Source organism: Nannobrachium achirus (genome assembly GCF_963921795.1).
Source record: "Nannobrachium achirus genome assembly, chromosome: 21".
In the NCBI taxonomy this organism is placed as follows: domain Eukaryota; kingdom Metazoa; phylum Chordata; class Actinopteri; order Myctophiformes; family Myctophidae; genus Nannobrachium; species Nannobrachium achirus.
This window is the reverse complement of record NC_137828.1, coordinates 55,084,585-55,098,285: the sequence shown is the minus strand read 5'-3', so window position 1 is coordinate 55,098,285 and position 13,701 is coordinate 55,084,585.

The following is a 13,701-nucleotide window of genomic DNA, read 5'->3' as shown; positions in this document are numbered from 1 at the left end:
AGCACAATTCTAGTGTATGAATACAATAATATACTCATATATACTTCATGTATACTTTAAGTAAACTTAGAGTTTACTCGAGTATACTCAAAAGTGGGCCAATTCAGATTACTTTTAGTACGGTAGGTATACTGTAAGTATACTAACTAGTACACTAACTAGTACATTTGTTAGTATACTACTTGTACATAAATATCAGTATACTTGTACTTAAAGTATACTTAAGAAATATACTCAAAGTTGACTTAAGTATACTTAGAAAAGTAAACTTGAAGTTTACTACTTTTTGGTAAGGGAAGAGATCCTGAACTGATTGCCGCCGCAATTCTCCTCCCTAAATTCAGAACCACATGGACAGACGATACTGATGCAATCAGACTGGGTAAGAGCACATTTTTACATGTATAGAGGAAATGTAGTTCTATAAATGTACATGAAATTGTGGTATTTCAGCTGTACTAACAGTACACTTTCACCTTCCATGTATTTCAGGGATGGAATACATCAAGGAGCACCTGGAGCATCCTTCGTTGTCAGTAGATGCCGGATCCAGTTCATCTGATGACGGAGACTTCTTCGCTTCCCTTAAGCGTGCTAAAGTAAGCCAAAGCGGCACCACGCAACTGGATGGATACCTTGCCTTTTCAGGAGAGAAACTGACTGTACTGCAGAACTTCCCTGCCATCTGCAAGTTGTCTCTTCGTCTCAACACCCCTCTGCCTGCCTCTGCAGCCTGTGAACGACTGTTCAGCATCGCAGGACTCGTCTTCAGCCCACGAAGAGCACGGCTGAGTTCTCGAAATTTTGAGAATCAACTGCTGTTGAGGCTGAACCGCTCGTTTGTTGACTATAAAGCTTAAATAACAGGTTTGGATTCTGTTGTTAACCTTGCCATGTGCACTGCTGATCAAAAATATTGACAGGCGGAGGTGATACTGTATTTTGTCACTGCATACTACAGGTTGAAGCACCACCTGTCAGCGGGGCTCCTCTGGCAGGTGGGACCGTAGGGTACAGCAGCAGTGACAAGCAGTGGGGTGGGGGGGGGGGGGGGGCATTCAAATTGAAATTGGCTATAAAAAAGGCTGAAAAATGAAGACATAATATAATCAAGACTAAGAGTTGTTTATGGCAAGCTAACTAACCCAAACCTTCTCATTCTCATCTTGCTCCTGAGTCCTGCTTTCTTTGTAAGAACAGACTTCTCTTACTCCTCTCCCAACTAGACAGACATCTTTTCTTCCCTCTCCCTAGATAGACCGACACGTTACACTTTCCATAGACTGGGACATAACTCTACTTCCCCTCTGTACTAGACAGACATCCCATCATACTCCTAGCCAGACAGACCAACTTTGACTGACTGATAGATCAGCGCTTATTCTACCATGTATACTTTGTTGTTTTTCTGTGACTGAGTGTTGTCCTTGCATGTTCATTTTGCAAGCAGTGTGGTGAACCCCCTCTATTTTGGAGACCCGTTCAGCTGTTCTCCCTAATGTTGACATTTGCCAGCCTATACAATGTATATCACCAACAGAACTGGCTCTGCTCTATTGATTTAGGGGGTTGTTTAATTTTTTACTGTATTGTTTTGGAGTATTTGCACTTGGCTCCTTATGATTCTAGTGATATTCTAGTGATATACAAATTTAAGTCAGGGGTTACATTTTGAGTGGGGCATTACAGTTGAGTTTGCTGGCCTGAAGTGGTTGAACTGATAATAATTGGAGCTATGAGCCAGATTATGTTTACGGAGTCAGTCAGAATAAACCAGGCTTTAGTGTTGTTATCCCTATACCTGCCCTGGCTGCTACCTATGTCTCAGGTCTTTCACCAAATGTGTGGACAAAACATTTTGAACCTGGGATGCCATTATTCGGCTAGCACTGGGGAACTCTGTGCCGGAGAACTGGGTGCCCTAGTGCTAGTTGAACTTCGGCATCCCAGGTTGAAAATGTTTAGTTTTTCTTAATCTTGGGTGTGTGTGCAGAACTTGGGATGTCAAGGTTAAACTAGCACCGGGGAACTTTGTGCCGGAGAACTGGGTGCTCCAGTGCTGGTCTAACCATGGCATGGTTAGACTTTGTTTTTTTTCCAGTATTTTTGGTCACTGGTTGTTTGGACAAGACATTTTGAACCTGGGGTGCAGAGATTCAACTATAGCACTGGGGAACTGGCTGGGGAACTATTTGAACCTTTGCATCGTAGGATCAAAATGTTTTGTTCTTACTGTAGGTGTGTGCTTGTGCCCCTGGTATCACTATCCACTGTATCCAGGGGTCACTGAATGTTCCAAGTAATAATAAAACACTTTGAGAATTGTCAATTCTTGGTCTTCATTTTTTTGCAGGCAGTTTGAAAAGCTTTTTTGTACTTTTACTTGTACTTGTACTTGTACTTTTTACTTTTACTTTTATACTTAAGTACATTTATATGTACTTTTGATACTTAAGTACATTTTTTGAGAGCTACTTTCATACTTTTACTTAAGTAATAATATTATCGGTGACTTTTACTTTTACTTGATTAACTTTCAAGTGGAATATTGGTACTTTTACTTAAGTATGGGTTTCCAGTACTTTATACAACACTGCATCCTGGTCAGTACCATAGTCATTAACTATAGTCAGCACCATCAGTAGTTTTGAACATAGGCTACAAGGTTTCCACCCAACTTTTACGATGTACTGTAAGCCTACTGTATGCGTTGATAGATAGATAGTAGATAGATGCCTTTATTGATAGCTTTATTTGTTGACTTTACTCTGTTGTCTCTGTGTCGTGGTATTTGATGACGTTTTTTGACCTGCTCAGTCATCAGGCTGTCAGATGTGCATGCATAGACACAGTATCCTCTATTACAGTGCAGCAACACCAGTGTATTTCAAAATGTTTTAAGCTGGCTAAGCGGTCTCATATGACAAGCTACCATCACCTTCAACGCTTAAACCAATTAATCACGAGAAGGTTGTGGAACTTAATTGCCCCGTCCCAGTATGTCCGTCTGGTGGGTTAGAAAAATCATTATGCCTACAGTATGTGATCAAGCCTCGCTAATTTCATTGGTGTGTGTGTGTGTGGGGGGGGGGGGGGGCTTTCAGCACACAAATAAGCTGAGCTCAGCAGAATGATAGGGAGGGCAAATTGCGGGTGCCGTGGAGGTGTGTGCGTGTGCTTGTGTGTGGGTGGGGGTGTTGGGGTTGGTTAGAAAATGTCAGTGATTTATAGTTGTGGTATCAACAGGGCCTGGCTTGGAGTAAAGTCATTTACTTCCTTCAATTCCATCCTTCCTTCCATCTCCTCTTTCCACCCGATTCTCCTCTCACATGATGCTGGCTTGTTGTGGGGATATAGGGTGCGCTGCAAAGAGCCCCGTTATCTTGGTTCTACCAAGCTTATTTTGTGTCCAGCAGATAGTGCTGCTGGTTAAGGCCCCCGTCTGTGAAACCCTGTGCTGTCACATATACAGTGGAAAGACCCGATGCATACGTCTGAGGCTGAGCAGCTTAAATTCAACACATTTATTTACCAAACAGGAGGTACAAGGTAGGATTGGGCAGTGGTGGAAAAAGTAGGCATATAGGCCTACTGCAATATAGAAATACTCTGTTACAAGTAAAGGTCCTAAATTCAAAATGTACTTGAGTAAAAACTACTTAGCAAATACTACTTAAAGTACCAAAAGTTAAAGTACTCATTTCAAGTTTTCAAATGTATACAAATCTTTTGAAAATAGCAGATCTACATAAGTGCACAATGTGTTGCATTGTGACGCATTGTGAGCTTGTAGCTTGTTCAAATGGACAAAATGTGTCAGATGCCGAGACAGCATCTGTAGCAGTCTGGGATGCTGAAGGAAATGTGTCTGGAGAAGCGAGACAGATAGAAAGACGTGGCCGGGGAGGAGAGACCGAGAGACAGATGTGGCTGGAGCGGAGAGACCAGGGGCGTCAATTGGGTATGGCTGGGGTATGCATCTGCCATACCCTGTGTCCAGGCCAGGGGGAAAATAAAAGTTACTTGTAAATATGTAAATATGTTGTTAAATTACAGTAAAATAACTACAAATGCAAAATGTTACAACATGATCACTTTAACAAGCTATTATAATTATATTCTCCACACTTGTATTCTCCCCATCTTGACAGAATGGTATATTCCCAGGTTCCGCAGGTCAGCTGCACGGGTGCAATGCATTTTATTATTAATTGTGGCACGTTTACTAACATGCCAAGTTTAGCTGTACTTGAACAACCGTTCCAGGCTGCCATATCCAGCCCAAGAAACCGTAGAAACCTGTGTAAAAAACTGACAAAACTTGTTTTTTTTAGACATCGTGAAAATAGCCGATCTACATGCCCACAACACCTCGCGCTGCGAGGCGTTGTGAGCATGTAGATCTGCTATTTTCACAATAGAACTGTTAGTGTGATACAAAATGTAATGCATCTTTTCCATGAGGACTCCCATCTTTGCCATACCCTATAGCTTTTGCTGAACTGACGCCACTGGGAGAGACAGAGAGACAAATGTGGCTGGAGAGGAGAGAGACAGAGACATATCGTAACACATGTGCTTTTGCTTACCCAGGATAAATTCCCGCCAGAGCACTTCTGGATGTTGTCTCCGTCTCATCTGTCTTGCTGCCTGCTTCACCGGGAAGAAAAGACAAGGACAGTGGACTGTTCACTGCACTATCCACCACCACACAAGCTGGATAGTTTCAGCAGGTGATGGTTTGTGTCAATCATTTTCCACAGGCAGGCGTTATTTAAAGATATTGTATTTTGTCTCAGATTTCAAAAGAAGAAAATACATTTGAAGGAAGAGAAAAGAAAAAGATATACACCTCATGATAATTTTCACAGATAGCATATGTACAGGTATATAAGCTGAATTAATTTGGAAAATATTGGCATTTGTTACATTGCAGCAGTGTTGATGGGTAATTGGGTATGTGCTTAACTCTACATCCTTAGAGACTGTATACAAGGTCAATTGACTTGGACAGATGGACAAAATCTTTGCAGCATGCTGCTGTTCATGTGTCATCACATATATTATGTATAGCAGTATATATCCTATATTGTTTTCAATATCTAGTGGATTTTCCACATAATGGAACATTGCGTATTTTGACGTCATACTACATTGATTCCCAACCAGTGGCCCTCGAACCACTTGTGGGCTGGCAAGTGGGCCCTCAAATACAAAGCGCCAAAGGAGGTCACATTTTCACATTTCACATTTTCAAGTGGGGCCTGATCCAGAAAAAAGGTTGCGAAACGGCTGGTCTGGGGTTTTAGTTGAGCTGTGGTTCACAAAGCTTTTCATGTCAGGGACCAGCAAAAGAAAAGATTTGCGTTGAAAAGAAATAGATCAAATCTAAAATGACAGATGCTTTCCCGGTTTTAACGAGTTAGCTCAACAGGAGAGTGCAGGACTGGCGGGACTATAGAGATAAAGTATACTGTACTTTTCCACCACTTCCACTTCCTGCAGGTACCATCTATACAGACCCGGCCTAGCCTGACACACGCGTCACAGTCAAACACTTGGCCTCATCAATCATGGCTCGGCTGTAATCAAACTGGAGAATTATGAAAAATGGAGCCTGTCACAACAACATGCCTCAGTGTACAACTGGATGGTACTAAAAGTGTCAGAGAGAGAGAGAGAGAAAGAGAGAGAGAGAGAGAGAGAGAGAGAGAGAGAGAGAGAGAGAGAGAGAGAGAGAGAGAGAGAGAGGGAAGGAGCGAGCGAAGGCACTTCCACTCCTGAGAGACAGCTTCATAACGTTAATGTTGTTGTTGCTAATGCTGACCATCAGGGATGGAAGCTTTATCGGCTGTTGTTACGCTCAGTGGATCTGGGAAAAGCCGGCAGATAATTTTCTGTGTGTGCAGTGTGTGTGTGTGTGTGTGTGTGTGTGTGTGTGTGTGTGTGTGTGTGTGTGTGTGTGTGTAATGCAAAACACTTACAATTTAGATATTTAGCAGTAGAAATTAATTCCAATGTTCTTGTTTTGCATAAACATAAAATAGAATATTCACAGTTTTCAACATGTATGCCAGCTGCTCCTTCAGAGACAAGAAAGCCCTGCAATGTATTGTTAACAACGCCCAAATGGCCATGCACCTTCAATTTAGTTGTACAATAACATGGCAATAGAGTATTCTATTAATACTGTATCCATTTACAAACTAGACTCCACTCGTGGCCATACTGTATATAGCCTACTTGTGACAACTGCAAAAGCATGGCTTCAGCCGAGCCATTTCCCCCCAAAGTCAAGGCAGTAAACTATGAGGCTCTGCAGGAGAATATCAGTGTCAACAGTGCTCAGTCAACCTGCCAGCGCTTATCACTTTACCCTTTCCCCATTCGCACCTTATCAAAAATAATTATCTTTATTCTTGTGGCTCTCCCACACCCCAGGTTTTTTTATTTCCCTCAGTATAACCCTGTTATCGCATGTTGACTGGAGCGCGGAATTTATGTCATTTACACGCCTGCAAACCCACACCGCCCCCCCCCCCGCTGACATGCAACCCCCAATATGCTCCACGTCCCCGATCTCTTTACGGCCTCGTGATCCCTGCTCCTCTCTTATCGAGCCGCCCTTCGCTGCTCCAGAGATACCACTCTGTGGGCCGTGAGGGCTGCAAACCGACGGGGGAAGGTGCCGAAGGGTGTCCTTTTGGCGGTTGCTCCTACCACTGCTTTTCCATTACCAAAATGCTCAAAATTAGATCCCGGTAATTGACTATAATGGACAGAGGGTAAAGATATGTGGTAAGAGAAAGCACTGCAAAGCAGAATGCCCGCAAAACACTCAAGGTGCACGGCTTAACAAGATCATGAGCCAGCACACAATAAATGTCCTTTTCACATACAGTAGTTGTATTTACTGACAGAGAAACGCATGTTGCTCTGTCCGCAGAGATAAAACAATGTGAAAAGGACATTTATTGTGTGCTGGCTGCTTTCTCAGTATAAAGACGTGGTAGCCATTAAAAACATAAGTACCGTAACTGACATCTATCATGTCGCTACCGCCAGCCATACTGCAGCCTACTCTCTCTTGACTGTTGTAGATACACGGGAGAGGAATAGGGTCTGTGTACTGTAGACACAATTCAGATCACGAGAGACATTTTTCACCCCTTGGAAATCCACACAGAGATTCCAGAGAATAATTAATACCACGCAGTGATATTACTATTGATCCAATCTCACTGCCAGATGCAACTCGTCCACGCCTTCGTCTCTTCCAGGCTGGATTACTGTAATGCCCTACTCATAGGGATCCCCAGCAAGAGCCTCCAAAGGCTCCAATATATACAAAACATCGCTGCCAGGATTCTGATGCGAGTGCGAAAATACGACCATATTACACCCATCCTCCGTTCACTTCACTGGCTCCCCATCGCCTTCAGGACCCAATACAAGAAAGATTGCCCTCCTCACACACCAGTGCATCTATGGAAATGCACCCCCCTACCTCAAAGAACTTTTAAAACCAAAACCAGCCACTCGAAGCCTCCGCTCCTCCAACACTAACCTTCTCCTCATCCCCGACACCAACTTCTGCACCATGGGAGACCAGGCTTTCAGCTTTACAGCCACAAGTCTGCCTTCCCCAAACACTTGAGAGCGCCACAGTCCACTGATGTTTTTAAAAACCTACTAAAACCTACCTTTTTTTAACAAAGTGTTTTCTTAATTATTACTGGGCCTTGTCTTTGTATTGTTCTTCCCCTGTGTTGCTTAGTTTTAAACTTGACCCGTTTTAGTATAACAAATTGATTGTCTGTGTCAGGATGTAGATTCTGGACCCAAAAGCGGACGGACACAGGTTCAAGGTTAAACAGGGTTTTAATAGCTCAAAGCAGGTAGAAATAGTCCATGAACAGAATAACAAAAACCCTGGCAAACAATCCAAATCCAGCAGGCAAAAAGGATAGTCAAAAATCCATGCAAATGGTCAGAAGAGGAACAAAAGCAAACAGGTGGCAATGGGGACTGGGGAGCTGAGGACACACGAACTGCAGGATATAATCTGGCAACCAGAACAAGGGACAAACTGGGTTTAAGTAGGGCCGAGTGTGACACATGAATGGAGTGCAGGTGTGAACCTCCAAGCAGATGAGTGGGAGTGACGGCACTAAAATGACAAGAGATGACAATTAGTCAGGGCAGAAAGCACAAGGCAAAATCACACTCAAAAACAGGCCCGGAACCTAAACCTCAGGCTGTAGTCCTGACAGTCTGCCTACATGCTGTTTTTATGCCTTACTTTTAACCCTGTAGCACTTTGAGATTATCATGAATGTAAAGTGTTATAAATAAAATGCATTATTATTATTACCCCTATCGTTAAATCGGTCCACGAAGCCGAGGTCCTAGGGCTGGTGTACACGACAAATTTCCAAACCCCGCTGTGTGTTCCCTGGGGGCGTGAAAAATAAGGGGGTGGGCTCTACATGTCCTCTGGGACCCCATCTACGTATGGACACCACTTGTTCGCCCATCCGTCTTACGGATGCTTTTTTATTCCATTTTATTTGTTTTAGGGTCCTATCTTGCAGTTCAAGCCTATTTCCACAGGGTGGCAGGCTACTTTCCCAACCTACTGGAGGTGAACATGCAGGGGCGTCAATTGGGTATGGCAAGCTATGGCAGCTGCCATACCTTGGCTACAGGGGGGAAATAATTAAATGTACTTTTCATCGTGCCTGTTGCTAAGGTATGGCAACATGATTGGTGTCTTGCAAGACACCAGTCATGTTGCCATACCTTAACCTTTCCTGAACTGACGCCGCTGTGAACATGTGTACACAGCCAGCATATTACTCAATGCCAAACTTTGCACACACACTCCTTGCCTGCCAATCCACAACCTCCACCCCTCCAGGGACCCCCAGGGCTTATCTCCCGATTAGGACACTTTCCAGCATAGTGACATGCAGAACAAACTGTCCATATAGTATGGTTTACATAAAAGTCAGTTGTCTTTCACACACACACACACACACACACACACACACACACACACACACACACACACACACACACACACACACACACACACACATATATATATATATACACATATATATATATATATATATATATATATATATATATATATATATATATATATTTCATTTATTTATTTCATAAATATTTTTCATCACAATTGGGTTTGTGGGGAGCCATCCCTGCTTCAAGCTGTCACAGCACGGCACCAACACTTCAAACTAGTTAAAAAACCCAATACAGCAGATCTACAAGCACCTCACAGATCTACAAGCACCTCGCACATGCCAGGGACAGAGTAGGTTGGCCTGCATAAGCCTTGCTGTCAACACACTATACTACACCACTCAGGCCACCAAGCCAGGTGTGGTCAATTAGTGCCTTCTTTTGATCAGTGGCTTCTGCTTGATGAGTGGCACCAGTCTGTCTTTGTTCCCTGGTCAGTCAAGTTCACTGGGAGAGAATGTTTCAGATCAGTGCAAGTGTATTTGTTTTCCATTTGGACTTACTGTGTTTTGTTGGTACAGTATGCGTGCGACTAACTAATATTTCTGATAATTCCAATTTGTTTGTTGTTTAATTAGCCGGATTGTGAATGCCCTGCATTTTTCTTTCATCTTTAGAACCACACGTGTGTAACAAAACAGAGTGGTGATCATTTGGTGTGGGTGAAGAGAAGAAAAACATTTCATTAAAGGAGTAGTTCACCCCCAAAGTGACTTTTTTTCTATTGAACTCAAGTCTCCATGGCGTGAGTAATACATTGAAAAAATACGTCATTTTGGGGGTGAACTACTCCTTGAATGTCAGTTTTGTGGTGTTTTGACTGGACACCCTGAACATATTGCCAGATAGATAGACAGACAGACAGACAGACAGACAGACAGACAGACAGACAGACAGACAGACAGAGAATTGTAGGCCTTGCATTTATTTGACATGGTTCCAACAGATGGCGAAAATAGCTAATCTTCAAGCTCACAATGCCTCACTGTTTGGACAAAGAGTTGAGGCGTTACATTTTGTAAAACACGGCCTTGTGAAAATAGCAGATCTACATGCTCACAACACCTCACAACGCAGGGCGGCGTGAGCATGTAGATCTGATATTTTCACAATTTCTGCCCCTAATATTTAATTTATCATTTTAAAAGTATTAAAAAGTCCTTAAATTGTCTCTTTAGAAATGTGCAGATAGCCTCTGTATACTGTTGAGTGGAAAAACAATGTTTCACATTAAGCTAAACATTTGGGACCACCCAAGATCATTTGGAGACCCCTCTAGGGGTCCCATAGTTGAACCACTGACTTATAAGGGGAGTATGGAGACCCCTCTAGGGGTCCCATAGTTGAACCACTGACTTATAAGGGGAGTATATGAGGCTGGATCCATCTGGAACACTGCACTAGGCTCTCGCCAGCTCTGTAGCTCTCCACACTTGAACAGTTGTGTCCTTAAATTCAATTATAATAATTAACCCCTGTATATACGGGCAATAGTTTTACATGACTTTGTGTACACAGCCAATAGTTTTACATGAACATGTCTAGGCTTTAGTACTGTACTGCCTCGTATAGCCCAACAGAGCCCAGCACAGAACAGCACAGCCCACCAGAGCCCAATACAGCCCCCCAGAGCCCAACAGAGTCCAGCAAACCTAAGTCCAGCCCAGCCGAGTAGGAGTATAGACCGGGGAAAGGGGGTAGTTAGATGACTCCACCAGGCCATTACTGTCCAGATCTGGCTTGAATAGGCCAGACTAGGGTAGACAGGACTGCACCAGACAACACCAGGCTGCTCCAGCCTGGTGGGACACTCAGAGACTTTGTAAACGCCTGTGTACATTTCCCATAGATTCTATGGGACTTGAACACTTGCTCCTGCCCTTCGTGTACACAATCTGTGCCGTGTCCCCTCAGAGGGACATTGTGGGCCCACCGACCTCACTTTGAGAACCGGCCATGGACCACTTGATAAGCCCACAGTGTCCCTCTGAGGGTCCCCCGACCTCACTTTGAGAACCGACCGTAAGCCCACAGTGTCCCTCTGAGGGTTCATGTAAAACTACTGGTGACTTTGAACACGCCTGTGTACATTTCCCATAGATTCTATGGGACTTGAACACTTGCTCCTGCCCTTCGTGTACACGGTCTGTGCCGTGTCCCCTCAGAGGGACACTGTGGGCCCCCGACCTCACTTTGAGAACCGACCATGGACCACTTGATAAGCCCACAGTGTCCCTCTGAGGGTCCCCCGACCTCACTTTGAGGACCGACCATGGACCACTTGATAAGCTCACAGTGTCCCTCTGAGGGTCCCCGACCTCACTTTGAGAACCGACCATGGACCACTTGATAAGCCCACAGTGTCCCTCTGAGGGTTCATGTAAAACTACTGGTGACTTTGTACATGCCTGTGTACATTTCCCATAGATTCTATGGGACTTGAACACTTGCTCCTGCCCTTCGTGTACACGGTCTGTGCCGTGTCCCCTCAGAGGGACACTGTGGGCCCCCCGACCTCACTTTGAGAACCGGCCATGGACCACTTGATAAGCCCACAGTGTCCCTCTGAGGGTTCATGTAAAACTTAAAACTAATGCCCGTGTACACAGTGGTTAATCGCATGTGCAAGGATCTACAGAGCTGGCTGGAGCAGCCTGGTGGAGTCTGGTGCAGTCCTGTCTACCCTGGTCTGGCCTATTCAAGCCAGATCTGAACAGTAATGGCCTGGTGGAGTCATCTAACTACCCCCTTTCCCCGGTCTATACTCCTACTCGGCAGGACTGGGCTGGACTTAGGTTTGCTGGACTCTGTTGGGCTCTGGGGGGCTGTATTGGGCTCTGGTGGGCTGTGCTGTTCTGTGCTGGGCTCTGTTGGGCTATACGAGGCAGTACAGTACTAAAGCCTAGACATGTTCATGTAAAACTATTGGCCGTGTACACAAAGTCATGTAAAACTATTGCCTGTGTACACAGTGGCTTTTTCCTTGACCTTTCGAGTTAGGAGTGTCGTAGAGACACGAGACCGGGTTTGTTGGATTCAGCGTCAAAAAGTAAGTCAGAATAAGTGTCTTTTATCCGAAAGAATGTGTAATCGTGTTGGTGGCGTGCAAATTTCGTGTCTTTTTCGCAATCATAAAGGGTTCAAAGTGTCGGAGAGACACGAAACCCATTCCATCGGATCAGGCATCCTTCAAATATGAAAAGTGTTTCCTGCGTAAAACAAACAGATTTTTTTAGATTTTTTTATTGATTTTAAGGACAAAAATCCGGGTTTCGGTGTCTTTTTCGCAATCGTAAAGGGTTCAAAGTGTCGGAGAGACACGAAACCCATTCCATCAGATCGGGCATGCTTCAAATATGAAACGTGTGTCCTGCCTGAAACAAAACATATTTATTTGATTTTTTTATTCATTTTAAGGACAAAGGGCCTGTTTTGACGCCTAAAACGACCCTTTTCCTTGACCTTTCGAGTTAGGAGTGCCGTGTACACAGGATCTACAGAGCTGGCTGGAGCATGGAGAAGCCTGGTGGAGTCTGGTGCAGTCATCTAACTACCCCCCTTCCCTGGTCTATACTCCTATTGGGCAGGACTGGGCTGGACTTAGGTTTGCTGGAGTCTATTGGGCTCTGGTAGGCTGTATTGGGCTCTGGTGGGCCGTGTTGTGCTGTGATGGGCTCTGTTGGGCTACACGAGACAGTACAGTACTAAAGCCTGAACATGTTCATGTAAAACTATTGGCTGTGTACACAAAGTCATGTAAAACTATTGCCCGTATATACAGGGGTTAATTATTATAATTGAATTTAAGGACACAACTGTTCAAGTGTGGAGAGCTACAGAGCTGGCGAGAGCCTAGTGCAGTGTTCCAGACGGATCCAGCCTCATATACTCCCCTTATAAGTCAGTGGTTCAACTATGGGACCCCTAGAGGGGTCTCCATACTCCCCTTATAAGTCAGTGGTTCAACTATGGGACCCCTAGAGGGGTCTCCAAATGATCTTGGGTGGTCCCAAATGTTTAGCTTAATGTGAAACATTGTTTTTCCACTCAACAGTATACAGAGGCTATCTGCACATTTCTAAAGAGACAATTTAAGGACTTTTTAATACTTTTAAAATGATAAATTAAATATTAGGGGCAGAAATTGTGAAAATATCAGATCTACATGCTCACGCCGCCCTGCGTTGTGAGGTGTTGTGAGCATGTAGATCTGCTATTTTCACAAGGCCGTGTTTTACAAAATGTAACGCCTCAACTCTTTGTCCAAACAGTGAGGCATTGTGAGCTTGAAGATTAGCTATTTTCGCCATCTGTTGGAACCAAGTCAAATAAATGCAAGGCCTACAATTCTCTGTCTGTCTGTCTGTCTGTCTGTCTGTCTGTCTGTCTATCTGGCAATATCCTCAGGGTGTCCAGTCAAAACACCACAAAACTGACATTCAAGGAGTAGTTCACCCCCAAAATGACTTATTTTTTCAATGTATTACTCACGCCATGGAGACTTGAGTTCAATAGAAAAAAAGTCACTTTGGGGGTGAACTACTCCTTTAATGAAATGTTTTTCTTCTCTTCACCCACACCAAATGATCACCACTCTGTTTTGTTACACACGTGTGGTTCTAAAGATGAAAGAAAAATGCAGGGCATTCA